Below are 22,454 nucleotides of genomic sequence, written 5' to 3' on the forward strand. Positions count from 1 at the left end.
TGTAAGTTTAATAAATCATGTCATGTCCTATGTTTTGATGTGATGATATAGTTAGCTTTGTTTGTTATGCATGATTGGTAATACATCAGGTAAGCTAAATGCAGGCCAGTGGATCATGAATTAAATGGAAATGAGTAATGTTGCCTTGAATATGGATGTTTAATGGACAAATTGATAACTACATTATGATGGTATAGAATGATAATAAGATTTAGCATGTCTAGTTCTAGTTAATGTGAGAATGTATACTATATACAGGATGGTAAGCAAATATGTTTAAAGTGAATGACATGTTATTGCATGATTATGGATGTGTAAGTGCTCATTTATGCCATGTTATATGTCTTTAAATATGAGTCTATGCATGTGTTCGAAAAATTTTGAATTAAATGAAATTTTATGGCCCGGTTTTCGTCTATGTGTATGGTTAAGTCTGGTAATGCCTTGTACCTTATTCCAGCCTTGGATACGGGTAAGGGGTGTTACAAGGTGTGTGTCCTAAACTTGTAAATTTGTTTGGTATTGATAATTTTCATATTATATTTTATAAATTAGCTTGGTGATTGGATTGGCTTAATAGTCAAAATATTAGTTTGTTAAGGGGCCAAACTAGGTACGTTTCGAGGCTTAAAAGAATGATGTGTTGGCAAAACTATTAGTTTGACAGTATGAAAGTATGATTGAGACTGTTGTGCATATTTCTATTATGTGATATAAGAATGTTTGATTGAATATAAATAATTTAGATATTAGGTTTATGCATGATTTAAATGAATGAAATATTTTCTATGATGTATATTCGTGAGGTTGCTATTTATGCACAATGGAATTCGTAAAGTATATGAAATTGAATGATATTGATAGATACTATCTTAATGGTAATTTAAAAGTTGGAACATTGTTTCTTTTTACCTAAAGTACGTGATTATTGAGGACATGTTGGACATGTCAAATAAATATGGGAAGTATTGAAATATGAATACGTATAAGTTTGTGTGACATATTGCATATGCATTGCTTTGGGATATTTTATAGTTGATGGAGGAGTTCTATGGAGTACCAATGTTAGATTAAGTCTGCATATATTTGTAGTCAGTGAACTGCATTTGGAGTACCAATGGGACTGGCGATTTATCTCATTATTTTTTATTTGGCAATTTTACTGTATTATTTATTATTGGTGGTTTTACCATATCGAGCTCTGCTCATTTACTTTGGAGTTTAGTTGATAGGTTCTAAGGAACTCTTAATGTGTAGCGGATGGTATGGGTAGGATCTTACATGTACATTTTTCATGATCATTTGCATTGGAAATTACTATTGATAATGTTTGATTGTGATATTGGCATTTCTATGAAATTGCTTGTATGAATGCTTAATACTTGCTTGTTTAGTCTCACATGAAGCTTGTTAAGCTCACCCCATTACCTTAGCTTCTCATGTAATGATCGAACTTAGGATCGGAATTGGCATGCAGACTTTGGACTTCACTTTGTCATATTAATTTAATTTACTTACATTTTAATTTATTTTATTATTATTATTATCATAATTCAGTTTTGGATGGTAAAGTTTCTTTAAACTGTGGTTTGGGACAGTTTGAGACATTTGCAGTTTTTCATGCATGCATGACACTCAGATTTGGTATATATACATAGTTTTATATATATATATTGAAATGGACTACCCATGATTTATGACTAAGTTAATAATTTGACTAGTAATGGTACATTTTCACTACTAAGAAGATAACAAAATGATTTTTCAAAAGGAACGCCATCGCTAAGGTTTAATAAAAGCTCACCCAATTCACTAATTTGACCTACGCACGGTTAGACTAAGTAAATATTTTCCAAAGTTAACAATAGAAATCGTGATTTTACAAAAGAAGGTACTTGTAGGTTTTAATCTATAGGTAGAGTAGGTTCGACACTAAGGTGTCCAATGTAGCTTTCACGATTTGGCTATAACATCTAGGTCGAGTTTGAGAGGTTACAAGTTCATACAAAATATACATTTTCACCTTGACATTAAATCATGCAATTAATTAAATGCAACAAATTAAATCTATCTCAATTAATAAAAGTACAAACTGATATTTCACATCAATTGTTGATGTCTCTCACTTTTCCTTTCCCTCGGGACGACTCGATGTTGTCTATAGCTATTTTTGGCCAAATGTTTCAAAAGCTTGATGGTTTTTCCCTATAGTTTTTCGTTCTTATTTGGTTGGTGGCATAGGTTGGAAAAGATGATACCATTTTTGTCCACTAATTTTATTATTTATACTTTGTTATTACTTAATTAACACTAATATGACTTAATTAACTTAACTTTAATAATTTTTAGTGGATTTTTTCATCATAATAGACTATCTCTTGTTTATAAATAATTTAATTTTCATTTTGGACCTTTGGCTAACTGCAATTTAAGTCCTCAAGCCTTTTGTTAATTAAAACTCTATAGCGATTGGACTTTTACAATTTAGTCCCTAAGCCTTAATTAACCACTTTTTGGGCTAAATTATTTAACCAAACTTCAATGTATTTTCATAATAACCCCCTAAATATTTTTATTTAATATTTATAGACTCGGTTTATAGAAATATGGTTTTGGAACCCCATTTTTCGGCACCACTAAATTTCTAGTCATTACATATCTCGATCTTTTTTTTATGTTTTATATATAATTGATATGGGTGGTAGTTTAAAGATTAGATGATCTTATTAAACTAGTTGAAGCTTATCTTAATCTTTATATTTTGAAGTGATTTTAACTTAAAATTAGTAGAGCTAACAGAACATAATCGAGTTTGTAGGGAATAAAATTTTATGAGTGTACTCACTTTGCACTAAATTGTTTATTAATTTGCTTTTAAGCTTTTGGGAGGAAAAGTGTATTTAGTGAGAGAGAGTTCACTATAGATGTACAAAATGAGACTAAAATTATCATGTGATTGGTATTGCTTAAATTATAGCTTTTATTATGATTTTATTATGAGTCTAGTGTTCTTTGTCTTCTTATTTATGCTTTTGTTCATTATTTGCTTTATATCTCTTTCCCGTATGTGTTCTAACACTAGTTACAATTGCCTATTATAACAAATCAATCTTCTTCTTTTTACTTTGTTTTGCTTTTATATTTTTTGAAGACCCAATTGCAGCTTAAGTTACGAGTCAACAATCACGTCATTTTCAAATAAGACTATGCTTAAGACATTTTCTTAGGGTTTAGAGAGACTCTTTTATCACTTGAAGAGGTTTTTTTTTTTTTGCTTATCAGCTTCAATTTAGACTTGTAATTTGTTCAGTTCTTCATTCACAATTATTGACATTTCTTATTGCATATCAATTAGGGTTTCATAAGGAGATCATTTGATTATTAACGTGTTTATTCAAAAGTTAATTAGGGGTGCAAATGTTGTTCTTTAAATTTTTTGTTTTGTTTTAAATTAATTAGTTACTATTTGATCCTTTTAATTTTTATTTCTAATTCTCTTTTGTTTAATTTTAGAATTTCAATTAGACAATTAAGGTTCCCAATGCTTCCAAATTCCCTAATTTTCTATCATGACTGAATTCACCAAGAATGTTAAATTATTTCATTTGTTCATTTGTTCTTTTTTTAATTCTTAATTTGGACCATGTTCTTTGTTTTTATTTCTTATTCAATTCTAATTATAGGGTTGCACCAAGATTGATACAATCCAATTCCTTAGTCAAATTCTAAGTGCAATTATTCTATTTTCCTATTTATTTAATCGAAATATGACTTATTTGTTTTCCTTCAATTCAAATCTAAACCAAAACTTAAAGATAGTAAAACTAAATTCAATATTTTCAGGTCAAATTGGGTTTTAACTTTATGAATTATGTTTCAAATCTTGGGTTATCTATCATTATATATAGATAAAGCTATTACTTTGAAGAAAAAGTTTGACTGTGTGAAGATATTTGTTGAATTATATACAAATCTAATGGAAATGTATACAACACTAGGGTTCGGTTGTATAGCTAGTTTTGTGGGGAAACCATTATGTATATAAAGAGCTACCACTCCGGAGAATAAATTTAATCATAAAGATATGTATTAAAGTAAAGGTAGGTATTGAGATACCTTTGAGTACTGAAGTGGACCTACAAAATGACGTTATTGTTAAGATTCTAGTTTTGGGAGATTGGATGCCACCAAAATACATTCATCATCTTTTGACACTATGAAAAATAGTGTTTATACAAGCCATCTCATGTACAAAAATGGGTGCCTAAGGAAAAACAAATCCAACAATAATTCAATTTGTTCATTGTAACACCTGGTTTCCAATTAGCCAAGAAACTTCAAATAATTGAAGGACTAAAACAAAAGAGACCACAAGTTGGTAGCCTCTATTGAAAGAAATGGGATAGCTCGAAACTAAATTAGACATGGTTAAGAACCAAACTTGGTTCAGTTAGAATGGAACCAGTTGGTTCCTTAGTAGGGGACAACATGATTAGAAATGGATGGTTCTCATAAGGTTGGTATTAGCACAGGAATAGGGTAAAAATAGCTGGGAATTAACTTCCTAGGGATTAAAAAATCGAAAAGAGTACCCCTGATGTGCATGGCGGTCGTATTGACTATGTTCCTTGAGTCCTTAAAGTTATTAAGTTGTATTGAAAAATATGTGGTTATACGTACCAACAACGACAAATTGAGAGGTAAGTACAATAATGTAATATGAGAACTATACACAGATAGTATAATTGAGTGAATTTTGATAGTATAAAATTACTATCAAATAAAGGTTGAAAGGATACAAGGAAGTAAAAGTATATGAGTTTGGAAAAGGATAAGTAAGTACATTGAAAGTACAAGTACTAGTGGAAGGGAATTTCACTAGATAGAAGATCCAACATGAAATTTAGCACTTTCATTTGCTAATTGGGCTGCTACATCGACAGTGTCTTCACTTCTTATTTGTTAGTCCTTAAGGAGATGTGAAAATGCCCTGCTTGATTCTTGAGAGTGTGGAACTCAAGGATGGCTAAAGTATGTCCACAAGGAGGGTGCGAGGATTGCACTAGAAAAATGGCGTAGCAGTAGATATATTTGGTTGTGGGACTAGAGCTTGACATGAAAGGCCCTTGTAACAGGCATGGATAAAGAGGCAAGTATGCATGGATTGTAACACCCCTCACCCATATTCATCACTGGAATAGGGTTACAGAGAATTATTGGATTTACAAAACAATTAAACATCCATTTAGCATACATTTTCTCAATTCAATCATTTATCATTCAATCTCAATTAAATTGTAAACGAGCCTACGAGGCCCTAAACATGCTCTGGGAGTGGTTTGGGACTAAATCGATAACTCAAGAAAATTTCAAAAAACTTTGAAATTTTTTCTCAAAATAGGATACACATGCCCGCGTGGCTAGGCCGTGTGTCTCACAAGGGCACCAGACACGCCCTTGTCACAGGCAGTATGGACATTCAAAATCAGAGCACATGGCCGTGTTCTAGCCCGTGTCCTACCCTATGTTCAAACAAGTGAGCTTACTAACTTGGGTCATACGGTCGACCACACTCCCGTATGTCTAGCCTGTGCACCTTCGAAGTGGCCTCACACGCTTGTGTGCTAGGCTGTGGGTTAGGCTGTGCCAAGCCTGTAGCGTATATTGACTTATACCACATGGCCAAGTCACACACCCGTGTGTGAAGCTGTGTGGAGCATACTGACTTGACTTCAATTTCAAACCCAGGGGACACACGGTCATGTAACATGGCCGTGTGTCACACACGGCTGAGACACACGCCCGTGTGGACAAAAATAAGTTATTTACCAATCCATTTTGCCACCCATTTTGCACATACCTAAACAAACTCAAATGGTGCCATTTCAAGACACTAATAAGTAGACAAATATCATCAACCCACATTCAATTCATACCATTTCAATACTCAATTCAATGCCATTTACCAATTCGAATACCTATTAGCTCAACTTGCTTCTCTAGACATAACTCACATATGTATATCATGTACCATAATTCATCTAATTCATCATCCAAAACCGATCTACAACAAACATATCTCAACCAAATAAATACCCCATATCATAATAACCATTTAAGTATCATAATTCACCCTCAACCATATCACATGGCAATATTTATAACAAACTACATAACTTTCATAAGTTACCTTTAATGGCCAAAATACATTTCCATCAAACACACAAAAATGACCAAACCCTATACATGCTATAGACCATATATAAAAATCAAAAGTACCAAAATAGATGTTCGATAGTGCGATGAAGCCCCTGATGATCCCCGGATCCGAGCTAGCTTTGAAATACTAGAAAATATAGAAAACTAAACAAAGTGAGCTATAAAGCTTAGTAAGTTTGTATGTAAAAATGAAATAATCTCATCATTCATTAACATTTCAATCTAAATAACATAAATTTGCATTTAAAGCATCATTCAATGAGTTTAACATAAAATGGAACCACATAGTAATTCATAAGTTCTCAACTTCTTTTAACTCATTATTCGAATAGTTTTACATACATACCTCTACCGATACGTATCTATTTCTCACCAATTCACCTATCAAATAACTCAGAGTTTATAAATGCTTACAATATGATTACATCGATTTTTTGATGCCATAGTCCAACTATGGTCTTACACATACGTTGCCATGGTCTTACATTCATATGCCATAACCCGGTTATGGTCTTATTTTCTGATTTACCGTAGCCCAGCGATGGTCTTATTCAGTAACTCATCTACTTAAATCGTACATTTAATTTAAGATCTTCAAATTTAACTAATAGAATAATTACAATCTCAATTCTATCCATGAATTAAGTAAATACACATTGAAGTTCAATTATACAAACTTACCTCGTTTACGGAAATGAAAAAACGGATCGACTATTCAATTACATTGCTTTTTCCCGGATCTAAGTCTGAATTCCTCTTTTCTTGATCTATAAGTAATCAAAATCAGTTTAATTATTCTTCTAATTATCCAATTCAATCCAAAATATGCATTTGAGTTATTTTACACATTAGCCTCTAAACTTTCACATATTTACAATTTAGTCCTTATTTCATAAAATCACAAATTCATGAAATTCAAGAGTAACCCATGCTAGACGAATTACCATTATACCCCTAGCAGCCTATATTTTTAATTATTTCACATTTTAACCACAAATTTTCAATATTTCTCAATTTAATCCCTATTTTACATTTTCATTAAAAATCACTTAACAAAACTTGTATATATATCAACAAGCATTCATAATCTATCAAGAAAATTCAAAATACACATGTATTCATCAATGAAATCATTCAAAGTCTTTAACAGTTTTGCAAAATAGTCCTTGGGCTAGCTAGACCTAGCTACAACGATCTCAAAAACGTAGAAATCATTAAAAACAAGACAAAAACCATACCTTAATTAGTTATACAAGCTTGGCAAAACTTATCCTCGGTTTCTTTAGGTTAAAATTGGCTATGGTTGATAAAATGAAGAAGATGGATGTTATTTTACTAGTTTTTTAATTATCGTTAATTACCAAATTACTATTATAACCTTTAAAAACTTTAATAATTACACAAAAGACCAAGCCACTCTCATTCACTAACATTTTAATGGGCTATTTACCACATACGGACCTTAATTTTAAGGTTCTATAGCTATTGGACACCTTTAGCTATTAGAACTCAAGTTTTACACTTTATGCAATTTAGTCCTTTTTTTCGAATTGACCAACCAAACGATAAATTTCTTAATAAAATTTTCACACAATCATTCAATCATGATGTAAACATTGAAATAATAATAAAATAAATATTTTAACATTAGATTATGGTCTCGAAACCACTATTTCGATTTGACTAAAAACGAAATGTTACATGGATACCAGCCTTCGTATTCGCCAAGGTAGGGCAGCACTCCATGCTGCAACTACACTTTTTTGTGAGGTTGCAGTTCCCATGCTAGACCTTATTCAAAAGCCTTCAAAGTCTTGAATTTAGACCTTCAAGGTTGTGAGAAGATCGGTGTTGACATTGTTTCTTCACCATGTTATAAGAGAAACAGCAAAGAACTAGATGCAGGGACGAGCCTATTCAGTTCTTGAAAAAGGCTCTTGCTACATTCTAGGTTGACTGGAAGTGAAGCAAAGAGGAGAAAATGAGTTTCTCGGGGTAGTAAATAAACCTCCATAATGTGATTGTGGGTATATCTCTAGAAGCCAATGATCTTCACCTTGTTTAAGCCTTTTGCGAGAATTTATTCGATGGACAAGAAAGAAAGGTCAAAATTTAAATAATTTATTTTCAAGAGTTTTAAAGTTAGGAGTAGTTGGGAACTACACTCCAGTAATGTATTTAGATAACAAAAGAGAGATAGGAATAAGAAAGGCAAAAGATGAAGGGAGGCCTTTGTCAAGTCAAAGGCTTAGAGGCTAATGAACTTTCCTTTAGTGTCATGGTTATTTATAATTGAAGGGAGTATGGGAAGTTGTGGAAGTTGGACGAATGGAAACTAACCGTTCAAAGACATCAATACAAACAAGAAATTTGTTGACAACAAGAGAGAGAAAAATCCTTTAAGATTTCCCAGGAGAGATTTCTTACCAACTATTTCCCAATATGGAATAGCCCTTATGGAGTAGGATTTCGTAATCAGAGTGGTAGCTCTGACACTCCACCAAAGTATTAGTGAGGATATTTCATGAGCAAGATTAGCTGCCCTTTGAAAAGAAATAATTGACTTATTAAATGGGTAATATTAGAGTACGAACAAGCTTAAAGACTTTGAAATAATCCACTAGGAATAAGACGGGAAGACATTAGCCAAGCCGTGTTCCTTTTTGAGCATCCTCTAAATACGAGGTCGGAAGAAAGGACTATGAATTAGAACATTACAATAGCAGGTTGTCAGAATCTACTAATAATGTAACACCCTTTACCCGTACCCGAGACCAGGACGAGGTATGAGGCATTACCGAACATAAATAGGGTATTTCCAGAAAATACGGGTTATAAAACTTCATTCCAAATTAAAATTGATCAAACAAAGTCATATTGTCCTTATCATGGACCTACGAGGTCCAATACATTCATTAAAGTAATCTGGGACTAAACCGAGAACCTAAGAAAATTCTAAGAAAATTTCTAGTTTAAGCCTTACACGCCCGTACGCTTTAGGACACGCCCGTGTCCCATACCCATATGGAATTTCTAGAATTTATTTTTCATTTCGAACCTACAAAGGTTTTCACATGGTTGAGTACACGCCCGTGGCCCACACACGACCTAGACACGCCCGTGTCATCGCCCATGTCCAAAAATCTGGACATTCTATTTATAACGTCATCATTCATTTAAGGGCACACGGCCAAGGCACACGCCCGCGTGCTATGTAACACCCCTATCCCGTAACCGTCGCTGGAATAGGAAAGAGGAGTCACCGGATGGACAGAGCATTTCAGAGTAACACAGATTCACAGATATCATATAATATCAATACATAAATATTCATTCACAATTCATCCATTAAGATGGTCTACGAGACCTAAAATGTACATTTAGGGAAGGTCGGAACTAAACCGAACCCATTCAGAAATTTTAGAACTTAATCAATATTTTCAAAATTGACCAAGTCACACACCCGTGTGACTAGGTCGTGTGACTCACACGGGCACAAGATACGCCCATGTGGTCTAACCGTACCAAAAAGAGGTCTTATATTGACTTTTTAACATGGCCAACAGACACGGCCGTGTGCCATGACCGTGTAAAATTTAGCTAGCTACTAATTTTCTCACACGGCCACAAGGCACGCCCATGTTCTCTGGTCGTGTGGCACAATCCAGGCTTGGTTTAAGCCAATTTGCCACGCCCATATGGTTCCAATCCTACAAACATTAATATACAACAAGTATACCAACATTTCCAACCAATTCAATGCTCAAATATGACCAAAACACATTAGAACTGTAACGCCCCGTACCCGAGACCGTTGCCGGAGTCGGACACGAGGGGTTCACAGACTAAATTCGCTTACTATCGCAGTCCATTTTAAAATTTTCCAGGCAGTTGGCTAACTGCGATACTGTCACCTTAAAAATCATATCTTGAGTTTCACAACTCTAAAATCAGTTTCGTAATTTTTCCCTGAAACTAGACTCATATGCCCATCTACATATTTTTTTCTAGAATTTTTGGTCGGGCCAAATAGTACAGTTTATTAGTCAAAGTCTCCCATGTTACAGGGATCGACTACACTGACCTTTTTGTCTTACGACTTGGATATCTCCCTGCACAGAGCTTCAATACTGATGCCGTTTGTTTCTATAGAAACTAGACTCAGAGAGGAATCTATACATATATGGCATGACTCCTAATTATCTCTGTTTAATTTATAATGAATTTCCAAAGTCGGAACAGGGAATCCAGAAACCGCTCTGGCCCTGTCTCACGAGAAACTGAATATCTCTTAACATACTGTCCATATGATCGTTTCGTTACTTTCTTACGAAAACAGATTCATCAAGGTTCGTTTACATAATTTATTCATTATTTAATTCCAATCCTACTATTTTTAGTGATTTTCCAAATCTACATCACTGCTGCTGCCAGCATCTGCCTTTAAGGTAGACTTTACCTATTTCATAGTTTCCATGATTCAACTAGCCCTTTTAGCATGAATAGCACAAATTATGATAGTGATTAACCATTCCATACCAAATGATTATAACATTATGCTCAAACATATATAAGCCATTTTCGCATGGCTATATACATTAACCAAAATATTCTTCCGCCACTAGTCTATTTTATACATGCCATAAGATAATCCAAAACATAACAGTACCAAACAGTGGATAGTGATAGTGTGACTAGTTGCTGACGATCCCCGAGCCTGTAGCTTCGCAATGAGATCTATAAAACAGAGGAAACAGAGTAAACGGAGTAAGCATTACAATGCTTAGTAAGGTTTAAGCAGTGTCAACAGATAACAATCAAATTATAACATAGTTGTTCGTATTTTTATTTCACTCTTCCTTCGGGCATACCATCCCTTCACCGAATATGCACATCTCATCATATACAATAGGTAGATAAACTTTCACATAAAAGTGAGCTCCTGTGACATAGATATATCGCATGATTTCACATAACCTCTCACTCTGATCCGATGTCACATAATCATAGGAATAGTCTCATAGATTGCTCTCGTATGCGTCACATAACTACCTTATGATTTAGTGCAAATCAAGCTCACATATAAACTTGGAGTACATACCTGTTTAACCTTTCGCATTGAATATATTTATAAGCAATTCTTATTACGAAGTCTTACCCAGACATAATCTCCACACGAAGTTATCGGGTCTTACCCGGACAAAATCCCCACACGTAGTCATCGGGTCTTTAGAGCTCGGATATAGTACGAGCACGAAGCTTACGGACATTAATCAGTGATAATATTCTCGCATAAAGCCTGTGGGGTTTTAACCCGGATATAGTACTGACACAAATGCCCTTCGGGACTTATCACATTCATCACATCGGCCATTAGGCCCTATCACATATATATACACTATCACATTCATCACATCGGCCATTAGGCCCTATCACATATATATACACTTTCACATTCATCACATCGGCCATTAGGCCTTATCACATGTATACACTTTCACATTCTCAAAGTAAGCTATTTTAGCTTAGTTATAAGCAATTTAAACAATTTAAAAGACATTAAAAACTCAATTTGAGTAACCAAGTCCTGCTACTAAAATCACATATTCAACCAAACTTGACTACCAATATATATCAATCAGTCAAGTTTAATACCTAACATGTTCGAATATACATAAACTCTAAAAATAATAATAATAATTACTTAACACTTCCCATCTTACCATTTAATACCTAGTCGAATGTTCACTCATATATAAAATAAATAATCAAACATTATTATATATATATCATATCATTTTATTATTATTATCATTATTTATTTTATTTTATACTTTTCAACTCATCCATCTCTCATTTTTCCAAATCTATCATACATATTATATTTATAACTACCCACCATATAATTTCAAGTTCAATAATATCAACCACAAAGGTTTGATTACGTACCTTCATTATTACGAACATAAATATTACACTACTACTCTTGCATTTGATAATTAGATCGTCTGATCATTTTCCTTCACCCGTTGTATTCGCACACTTAGTGCTATTGTTTAACTAGAAAGGCCATGAAATCGCACACTTAGTGCTTAATATTTTCCTTCGCACACTTGTGCTCGATAATCAAACTCGCATGCTTAGTGAAATTTTCATATTTATTATTTCTATTTGCATTCGACAACACCAAGATTTTATATATTTCAACGCGGCTCACACAAATATATAAATTATATTTATTTAAACCAACAATAAATATTTGCTTAACGACTTACCTCGGATTTCGACGGATAGTCGAATTCTACTACTCAACGATTTTTTTTATTTTCCCCGATCCACGTCCGATCTTTTTGGTTCTTGATCTAATTGAACATGCAAGGACCGAAAATATCAAAGCTGAAACTTTCTTTTCTTTCTCTTAGTTTTGGCCGAGTAAAAATAAAAGAAAGATGAACACTTTCATCTTTTATTAAATATAATATATTAACATATATTAAAGTATACCATAATGCCATAAAATATAACAAACAATTCAAGTCATTAATCCATGCATATTGGTCGGCCACCAATTCCTATTTATGGCCAAATTGCAACCTTAATATTCCATAATATAAAAACAATCATAATTTGGCCCTTATACATTAACCCTTAAATTTTCCATTTTACGCGATTAAACCATTTTTTCATCAATCGACCTCCAAACACTAAAATTTTTAAACGAAACTTTAACAAAAGCAACTTCACACATTTTAAACATAGAAAATGATATTTAAATATTATTCTAACTCGGATTCGTGGTCCCGAAACCACCGTTCCAATTAAGGTCCAAATTGGGCTGTTACTTTATTTATTTTTATTTAATACATTTTAATATTCCATTTACCTTTTTGTCCTTTATAATAATACATAATTTCATATATGCCAAACCACCAATCTCCACTATCATAAAGTAATGGTTTAATTGATAAATAGGGACTTCTACTTTAGTAAAACATGGAAAATAAACACTTAAACAATTAGAATGTAACTTTTTGCATTTTACGCGATTTAGTCCTTTTTGCTTAATTAACTATCGAAACGATAAAATTTTTCAACGAAACTTTAATACCATCTTTTTTCCACTTTGTAAATATTTATAAAATATTTACGACTCGATTTATAGAAATGAGGTCCTGATACCTCATTTCCTAAACCCGCTTGACCTTAGGGTCATACCACTTGAACTTAATAAATCACTTATAAAACAAATATCACAATATCAAAAATATTTTTAAAAATCACAATTAACTCGTAAATATTAAATATAATATTTACAAACCTACTCGTCGGATTTGGTGACCCCGAAACCACTGTTCCAGTTAATCCTAAAAACGGGCTGTTACAAGAACATAGCACATTAAGACATACACAAAAACAATACACAAATATATCATTTTCTAGCCAATTCAAATGGCATAACTTGCACATACATATCAACTAATCCATTCTAGCTTATACATGCCATACATAATTATGTACATTTCTGAAAGTACCAAAAAGAGTTTGATGGTGTGATGACAATCCTCGACTATTCCCGAGCCTTCAGTAGCTACGATAACCGTAAAACAGATAGTAAGCACATAGAGTAAGCTACGAAGAGCTTAGTAAGCCAAACACAATTGGTTTAATTACATAAAGCATATATATGTAGTTCAAAACAACAATAAGAATTCATAGCCATTTCTCAGAGTTGTTCACAAACTTAACCATGCTCATTTGCTTGTAAACATATCATATTCATTTCCATGATTCCGAACCTGTGTAACACCCCGTACCCGAGACCGTTGCCGGAGTCGGACACGAGGGGTTCACAGACTAAATTCGCTTACTATCGCAGTCCATTTTAAAATTTTCCAGGCAGTTGGCTAACTGCGACACTGTCACCTTAAAAATCATATCTTGAGTTTCACAACTCGAAAATCAATTTCGTAATTTTTCCCTGAAACTAGACTCATATTCCCATGTAAAAATTTTTTTCTAGAATTTTTGGTCGGGCCAATTAGTACAGTTTATTAGTCAAAATCTCCCATGTTACAGGGATCGACTACACTGACCTTTGCGCATTATGACTTGGATATCTCCCTGAACAGAGCTTCAATACTGATTCCGTTTGTTTCTGTAGAAACTAGACTCAGAGAGGAATCTATACATGTATGTCATGACTCCTAATTATCTCTGGTTAATTTATAATGAATTTCCAAAGTTGGAACAGGGAATCCAGAAACCGTTCTGGCCCTGTCTCACGAGAACCTGAATATCTATTAACATACTGTCCATATGATCATTTCATTACTTTCCTATGAAAATATATTCATCAAGGTTCGTTTACATTATTTATTCATTATTTAATTCCAATCCTACTATTTTTAGTGATTTTCCAAATCTACATCACTGCTGCTGCCAGCATCTGCCTTTAAGGTAGACTTTACCTATTTCATAGTTTCCATGATTCAACTAGCCCTTTTAGCATAAATAGCACAAATTATGATAGTGATTAACCATTCCATACCAAATGATTATAACATTATGCTCAAACATATATAAGCCATTTTCGCATGGCTATATACATTAACCAAAATATTCTTCCGCCACCAGTCTATTTTATACATGCCATAAGATAATCCAAAACATAGCAGTACCAAACAGTGGATAGTGATAGTGTGACTAGCTGCTGACGATCCCCGAGCCTGTAGCTTCGCAATGAGATCTATAAAACAGAGGAAACAGAGTAAACGGAGTAAGCATTACAATGCTTAGTAAGTTTTAAGCAGTGTCAACAGATAACAATCAAATTATAACATAGTTGTTCGTATTTTTATTTCACTCTTCCTTCGGGCATACCATCCCTTTACCGAATATGCACATCTCATCATATACAATACGCAGATAAACTTTCACATAAAAGTGAGCTCATGTGACATAGATATATCGTATGATTTCACATCACCTCTCACACTGATCCGATGTCACATAATCATAGGAATAGTCTCATAGATTGCTCTCGTATGCATCACATAACTACCTTATGATTTAGTGCAAATCAAGCTCACATATAAACTTGGAGTACATACCTGTTTAACCTTTCGCATTGAATATATTTATAAGCAATTCTTATTACGAAGTCTTACCCGGACATAATCTCCACACGAAGTTATCGGGTCTTACCCGGACATAATCTCCACACGAAGTTATTGGGTCTTACCCGGACAAAATTCCCACACGTAGTCATCGGGTCTTTAGAGCTCGGATATAGTACGAGCACGAAGCTTACGGACATTAATCAGTGATAATATTCTCGCATAAAGCCTGCGGGGTTTTAACCCGGATATAGTACTGACACAAATGCCCTTCGGGACTTATCACATTTATGCACTTTCACATCCATCACGTTGGCCACTCGGCCCTGTCACATATATACACTTTCACATTCATCACATCGGCCATTAGGCCTTATCACATATATACACTTTCACATTCATCACATCGGCCATTAGGCCTTATCACATATATACACTTTCACATTCATCACATCGGCTATTAGGCCTTATCACATATATACACTTTCACATTCATCACATCGGCTATTAGGCCTTATCACACATATACACTTTCACATTCATCACATCGGCTATTAGGCCTTATCACACATATACACTTTCACATTCAACACATCGGCCATTAGGCCTTATCACATATATACACTTTCACATTCATCACATCGGCTATTAGGCCTTATCACACATATACACTTTCACATTCATCACATCGGCCATTAGGCCTTATCACATATATACACTTTCTTGGCTGAATCTACATCTATCATTTTCCAATATCACAATTTAGAATTCACGTATGGGTTTAATCGATAGCTTATGAGCAACTAGAACAAGTTTATCAAGGTTTACAACACAATCTCAAATTCAGCACAAGCTGTTTTTCCTGAGCAATAGTCACTAAATCATTTATAACTGGAGCTACAAAACGCCAAATCACTTTCCGTTAATTTTTCCTGAATATAGACTCGTATATCTTCCATCCATAAAATTTCCAGAATTTTAGGTTTGGCCAATCAATACCAGATTTTTCTTAAAGTTTCCCCTGTTTCACTGTTTGACTAATCTGACCACTCTTCACTACGAATCAGATTTCTCATTTTACAGAATTCAAAGTGTGTTGTATTTGATTTCATTTGAAACTAGACTCATTAAGGAGTCTAAGCATATAAATTTTATCTTATAACCATTTTTGTACAATTTATAATGATTTTCTAAAAACAGAACAGAGGATTACAGTGTCATTCTGCGCTGTCTCACACAACTTTAAGTATCTCATTATCGGAAATCCCTTTGCTTACACGGTTTCTTTTATAAGAAACTAGACTCATTAAGATTTAATTTCATATCTCATTCAGCCTCTAATTCAAATCCATAAATTTATGGTGATTTTCTAAATTCATGTTACTGCTGCTGTCCTGAGCAGGTTTATCACAATTTTATTCTTCTGACATATCCTTTTAGCACTTCATAATATCATATCCATTTGGCAACATATCATATCAATAACTTACCTATACTTCATAATAGCCATTAGGCTATATGCATAAAAATTTACAATAGAGTTATGATTCTTTTAATATGTGCTTAACATATCATACTCAATCACATTATAGGCTTTAATACTTAAAACTTACCTCGATCGCTAATGTACGTCAATTTCGACTATTCGACCAATTTCCCTTTTTCCACGATCCGACTTTGTTTCCATAAGCTCTTGATGCTCAATCAACAATTTTTAACTTCAAATTTGCAAACAGCAATGTCGTCACTTTACATAACAGAAATTAAATTTCATTACTTAAACTATCCACGACAATCACCTTCCGAGCACCTTAATTTTCTTTAAGCTAAACTACCTCATAGTATACATATACACATTCGGCTAATTATAAAACAAATCAGCACTCATAACCGAATCATTGACTAAAATCACATTCGGTAATATGCTTTTAAATAATTTCAATATTTATTAACATCTAAAACTAATTTGCTTGGGGTGCCATGAATTATTCAAATCGGCCGAATATCATTGAATCTCTAAAATCATGCTTATAACCACTTGGCCGAGTTTCACATTTCAAAGCCACATATATATATTATTCAAAGTATTTATCAACATTTAAAAATCCAAAACCATAAAACTCAATTCATATAACACCAAACTCAATGCTAAATCACCCTAGGCACATTCGACACTAGCACAAGCACACACACATTTAACTTTTCTAAAATTCAACTTTAACAAGCTTCCTATGCTTCCATGATAAAAACCAAATGCTCATCTTACCACCAACATGCATATTTAATTATCTCAAGCCTCTCTTAATCAATTTTATTCATAATAGCATGAACTCAACAATCCATTACTCATACAAAACAACATAACCGAAAACCTTACTCATTCCAAAATTCAAATCTCAACTTGGTCACAAAAATAACTTGATATCTCACCAACACAACATCAACACCAAGCAAGAATGATGCATCCATGGCCGAGTGTCATTTCCATCACATAGCAAGATTTAGACCATGGGCTAGGTAGAACTCAAGCTAACAACTAAAACATGCATGCATCTCATGGAACATCATCAAACATACCTTAGCCTAGTTACATGCATGGCCGAACCTCTTCAATCTTTCTTCTTCCTTCCTCCTTAAAATTTTTGGCCAAGGATGAACCAAAGGATGAACACTTTTTTTTTTGTTTTTCTTTCCTTCAACTCACGGCAAGGGGGGGGACAATCACACATATCCTTTCTTTTTTTTTTGTTTCTCATCCTACTAACACTAATATTTTATTGCCCATGCTCTTTATTTTATTGTTTCCTCCCATGATGCACCAACACAACATGTCTATGACATGTTTTGCCCATCACCCTTTGTCCATCCTAATGTCATGGCCGGCCACTACTAGATGGGGGGAAAATTGACATGCAAGTCCCCCCTTTTTCAACATGCACTAATAGGTCCTTATGTTTTGATCTATCACATTTCAAAAATGTCACACATAAGTCCTATTGACTAAATTCACATGAAATTTACTAAATCGAAGCTTAAAATTTTCACACATTTATTTTAGACAATAAATATCATGTTCAAATAATTTGGTTACTCGGTTTAGCGGTCCCGAAATCGCTTTCCGACTAGGGTCAAATTAGGGGTGTCACAACCTGCTTCGTAGAAATAGAGTCTTTCATATTCAGAAATTAAGTACGATATGAACGTACCTGTAGGAATTATACATTCATATCCCATACTTTATCATCGGACAATCCAGAAACAGAATAGATATTCACAGACAAGTACAATGCTGACGTCCCAAACATGGTCTTACATGTAATTCAGTATCGATGCCTCTGTCCCAGACAGGGTCTTATACGAAAACAGATAGGATGCCGATGTCCCAGACATGGTCTTACACATAAATTTCAAATCGATGCCAGTGTCCCAAACACGGTCTTATACGATAATTTAGATCAATACCAAGGCTCTCAAGGCCGTCCAATACAGATAACAGTTTATAAACACAGAATTTAATCAACTTAACACGTAAGTGTAGTTTGACTTACCTCGTACGGATTTCGGACGAAAATGAGTCGGCTATTCGACTACCTTGAACTCCTCTCAATCTAAGTCCGATTTTCTTTGTTCTTGATCTAATACAATACAAATTCAACCATTTAATCATTCATTTCATTCAGTTTAATCCATATACACGTATTTAGGGCACTTTACATTTTAGCCTTTACATTTTCACACTTTGACAATTTAGTCCATTTTTCACAAAATCACCAATATGTAAAATTTCTTTGCCACAAGGGCTAGCTGAATTTTCATGGCTTTTATATAAGCCCATACAACATGTTAAATTCACAAATTAGTCCTTCAAAACCTCATTTTCACAAATTAGCCCAAATAGTTCATTTCATCAAAAATTCAAGAACAAAACATATAACTCATCTAATAAGCCTTCATAATTCATCCAAAAACATCACAAACCTCATTATATCAACATTGGCATTCATGAAATCTTTAACAGAAACAGAAATTCAGACATGGGCTTTGAAGAACACGAAGCAACGATCACAGAAACGTAGAAATTATCAGAAACCGAGCAAAAACACATGCCTAATTGATGCTTGCAAGTGTCGAAACCCTAAAGCTCTATTCCTTCCTATTTTCTTTTGATTTTCGGCAAGAATGCATGAAGAAATGGGTTATTTCATGCACTTAATTTACTTTAATTCATTTAATACACCATTTACCATTTTGCCTTTCATTAATATACCTTAAAACTTACCAACTATATGTCCATAATTATCCACCTTTAAAACAAATGGTAAATTTGACATGCAAGGGCCCATATTTTAAAAGCCAAGCCAAATAGGCACTTTGACAATTAGCATGCAACTTTTGCATTTTGCGCGATTTAATCCTTTTTCATAATTAAGCACTGAAACAGACAAATTAAATCACAGAAATTTCACAGATATAAATTCACATATCACAGACACAGAAAATAATATTAAAATATTTTTTAGACTCAGATTTGTGGTCCTGAAACTACTATTCCGACTAGGGTCAAAATCAGACTGTTACATGCTAGGCCGTGTCCTCCACACAGTTGAGACACACATATGTCTCTACCCGTGTGTTTACTATCATGCATACTGACTTAGAAATTTTAGGTGCAGGGGACACGCGGCCATTCAACACACCCTTGGCGCAGACTGTGTGTCACACACATTCTAGACACATGCCCGTGTGCTTGCTCGTGTGGACCATTTAAAGGGTATTTTCCAAGCCAATGGTCACCCTCAATCACTCATGTATTCAAACATACTTTATAACATGCAACATGAAATATTTAGGCACTAAATTATTCCCCAGCATGGCACTTTCACATCTTTATAATATCATCCTATTCCACATTCATCTGTTGCATCATTTAAAGGTATTCCACACCAATTTCATGCATTATTAAACTTATTACCGTAAGTTCAAATTGAGCATTCATGCATAAGGTCATTTTAAGCTATTAGGTCATCCCTTATCCTTTAGCACCAGATTCATACTTTACCATGCATTCATTGATCAACAATATATCACACCATTATTATGCACTCACCAAACAATAACATATCTTGCCATCAAAACATTAGCGCATGCATGTATGGGTAATTAGATTACAACCCATATGATCAAATATGAGCCATATCACATGGCCATTACAAAAAGAATCATCATTATAGGCCTTCACAATTTGGCCAAATAGCATGACACATATCACAAAATGATCAAGCTTCCTATACATGCCATACTCAAAATACTAATTTCACTATACCCAATAGTCTTTTGATAGGGTGATCGAATACTCCGACAACTTCTGATCCCCGAGCTAGCTTGGTAGAACTACAAAGAATGGAAAGAGAGGGGAGTAAGCATTAAAGCTTAGTAAGTCCACATAGAAATAATATGAAATTATAATAAAGATCCAGCATGCAAAACATAGGAAAATATACACAAGAGTATTCATCATTCAAACCTTTTTTCTTATTCATTATATGCCCATATATACTTACTCATTGTAAACCGATCTTTATCAAGGCATTTCTCATAGGTTTAGCATACATACTTGTACCCGTCATAAAGTATTAATAACCATACCTCTTTCATTTGTCCTCCTCAGGACTATTATCACATTCATTTCATTACCCGTTGAACATTCGGAATACTATTGGATACGCGGAAACTTGCACCTAAGTGCCACATATACATACATAGCTAAAGCTACCTCATAATATGTATACATCCATAATGAACTTGGACCAACTCAACGAGCTCGGATGCTCGCATCCATAATGAACTCAGACCAACTCAACGAGCTCGGATGCTTCACATATATCATGAACTTGGACCAACTCAACAAGTTCAGATTTCTCACATATATCACGAACTCGGACCAACTCAACGAGCTCAGATTTCTAAATTCCTAGTGACATGTCACTTGTATCCTAAACTATTCCTAAGTTTCAATCTGTCTTTTCCTTACTTGCATATAATATCTTTATCGCACTTGCTCGTGACGTCGTATGTAACGGCCATAATAACATTCATGCTTTCGTAACGTTCAATAAGCATATAACTCATAATCGTAATACAATATTTATCATAATATATTAAAGCATAAAAAAACATATTACAACACCATATTATTTGCATATGTACTTACTTAGGTACATAATGATGATAATCGAGCCTAATCGTCGTATACTTTATTCTTTCCTCTATCAAGTCCCGGTTCATGTTTTTTCTTGATCTATAATGCCAAATTTAACTTATTTATTATTCACATTATTCAAACGGGTCCATAAATCATACTTTTGCAAATTTACATTTTGACCCCTAAACTTTTACATATTTATGATTTAGTCTCTAGGCTCGTAAAATGGAATGCATGCATTTTCTTGGTTACCCAAGCCTAGCCAAACCTTTATTATGCTCATACCAGCCCATATTTTCTTTTTTTTCACATTATTACTACTCACATTAACGGTTTTACAAACAAGTCCCTTGTTTAGGTGTTTTCACCAAAAATCATCTAGTAAAAGATGTTTATCATGCATCAAACATTCATATTCCTCCATTAATTATCAAAATACATACATATTGTACATGGGTCAAATTTCATACATGAACCCTAGCTCAAAATATATCTAAAAATGGGTAGATCATGCTTCAAGGACTTCAAAAATGCAAAAAACATTAAAAACAGGGCTAGGATGCACTTACAATCAAGCTTGGAAATGTTGAACAAACCTTAGCTATGGTGTCTTGCAATTTTAGGCAATGAAGGAAGAATATGGACACTAATTTTGACTTATTTTTCCCTTTTTATTCTTTTAATTATCGAATGATCAAAATACCCCTAGGGTTTCTCTTTTACATTTTTCCTATGCATTTCCATTTTTGTCCAAAATTATAGAAATTGGTCAAATTGCTAATTAAGATCCTCCAATTCATAATCTAAAGCAATTTCATGCTTAAAGCTTCTAGAGTGCAAGTTTTGCGCTTTATTCACTTTGGTCCCTAAAATGCAATTAGACATTTTATGCATAGAATTTTTTCATGAAACTTTCA

Source organism: Gossypium hirsutum, chromosome A09 (assembly GCF_007990345.1).
Source record: "Gossypium hirsutum isolate 1008001.06 chromosome A09, Gossypium_hirsutum_v2.1, whole genome shotgun sequence".
Classification (NCBI taxonomy): Eukaryota; Viridiplantae; Streptophyta; class Magnoliopsida; order Malvales; family Malvaceae; genus Gossypium; species Gossypium hirsutum.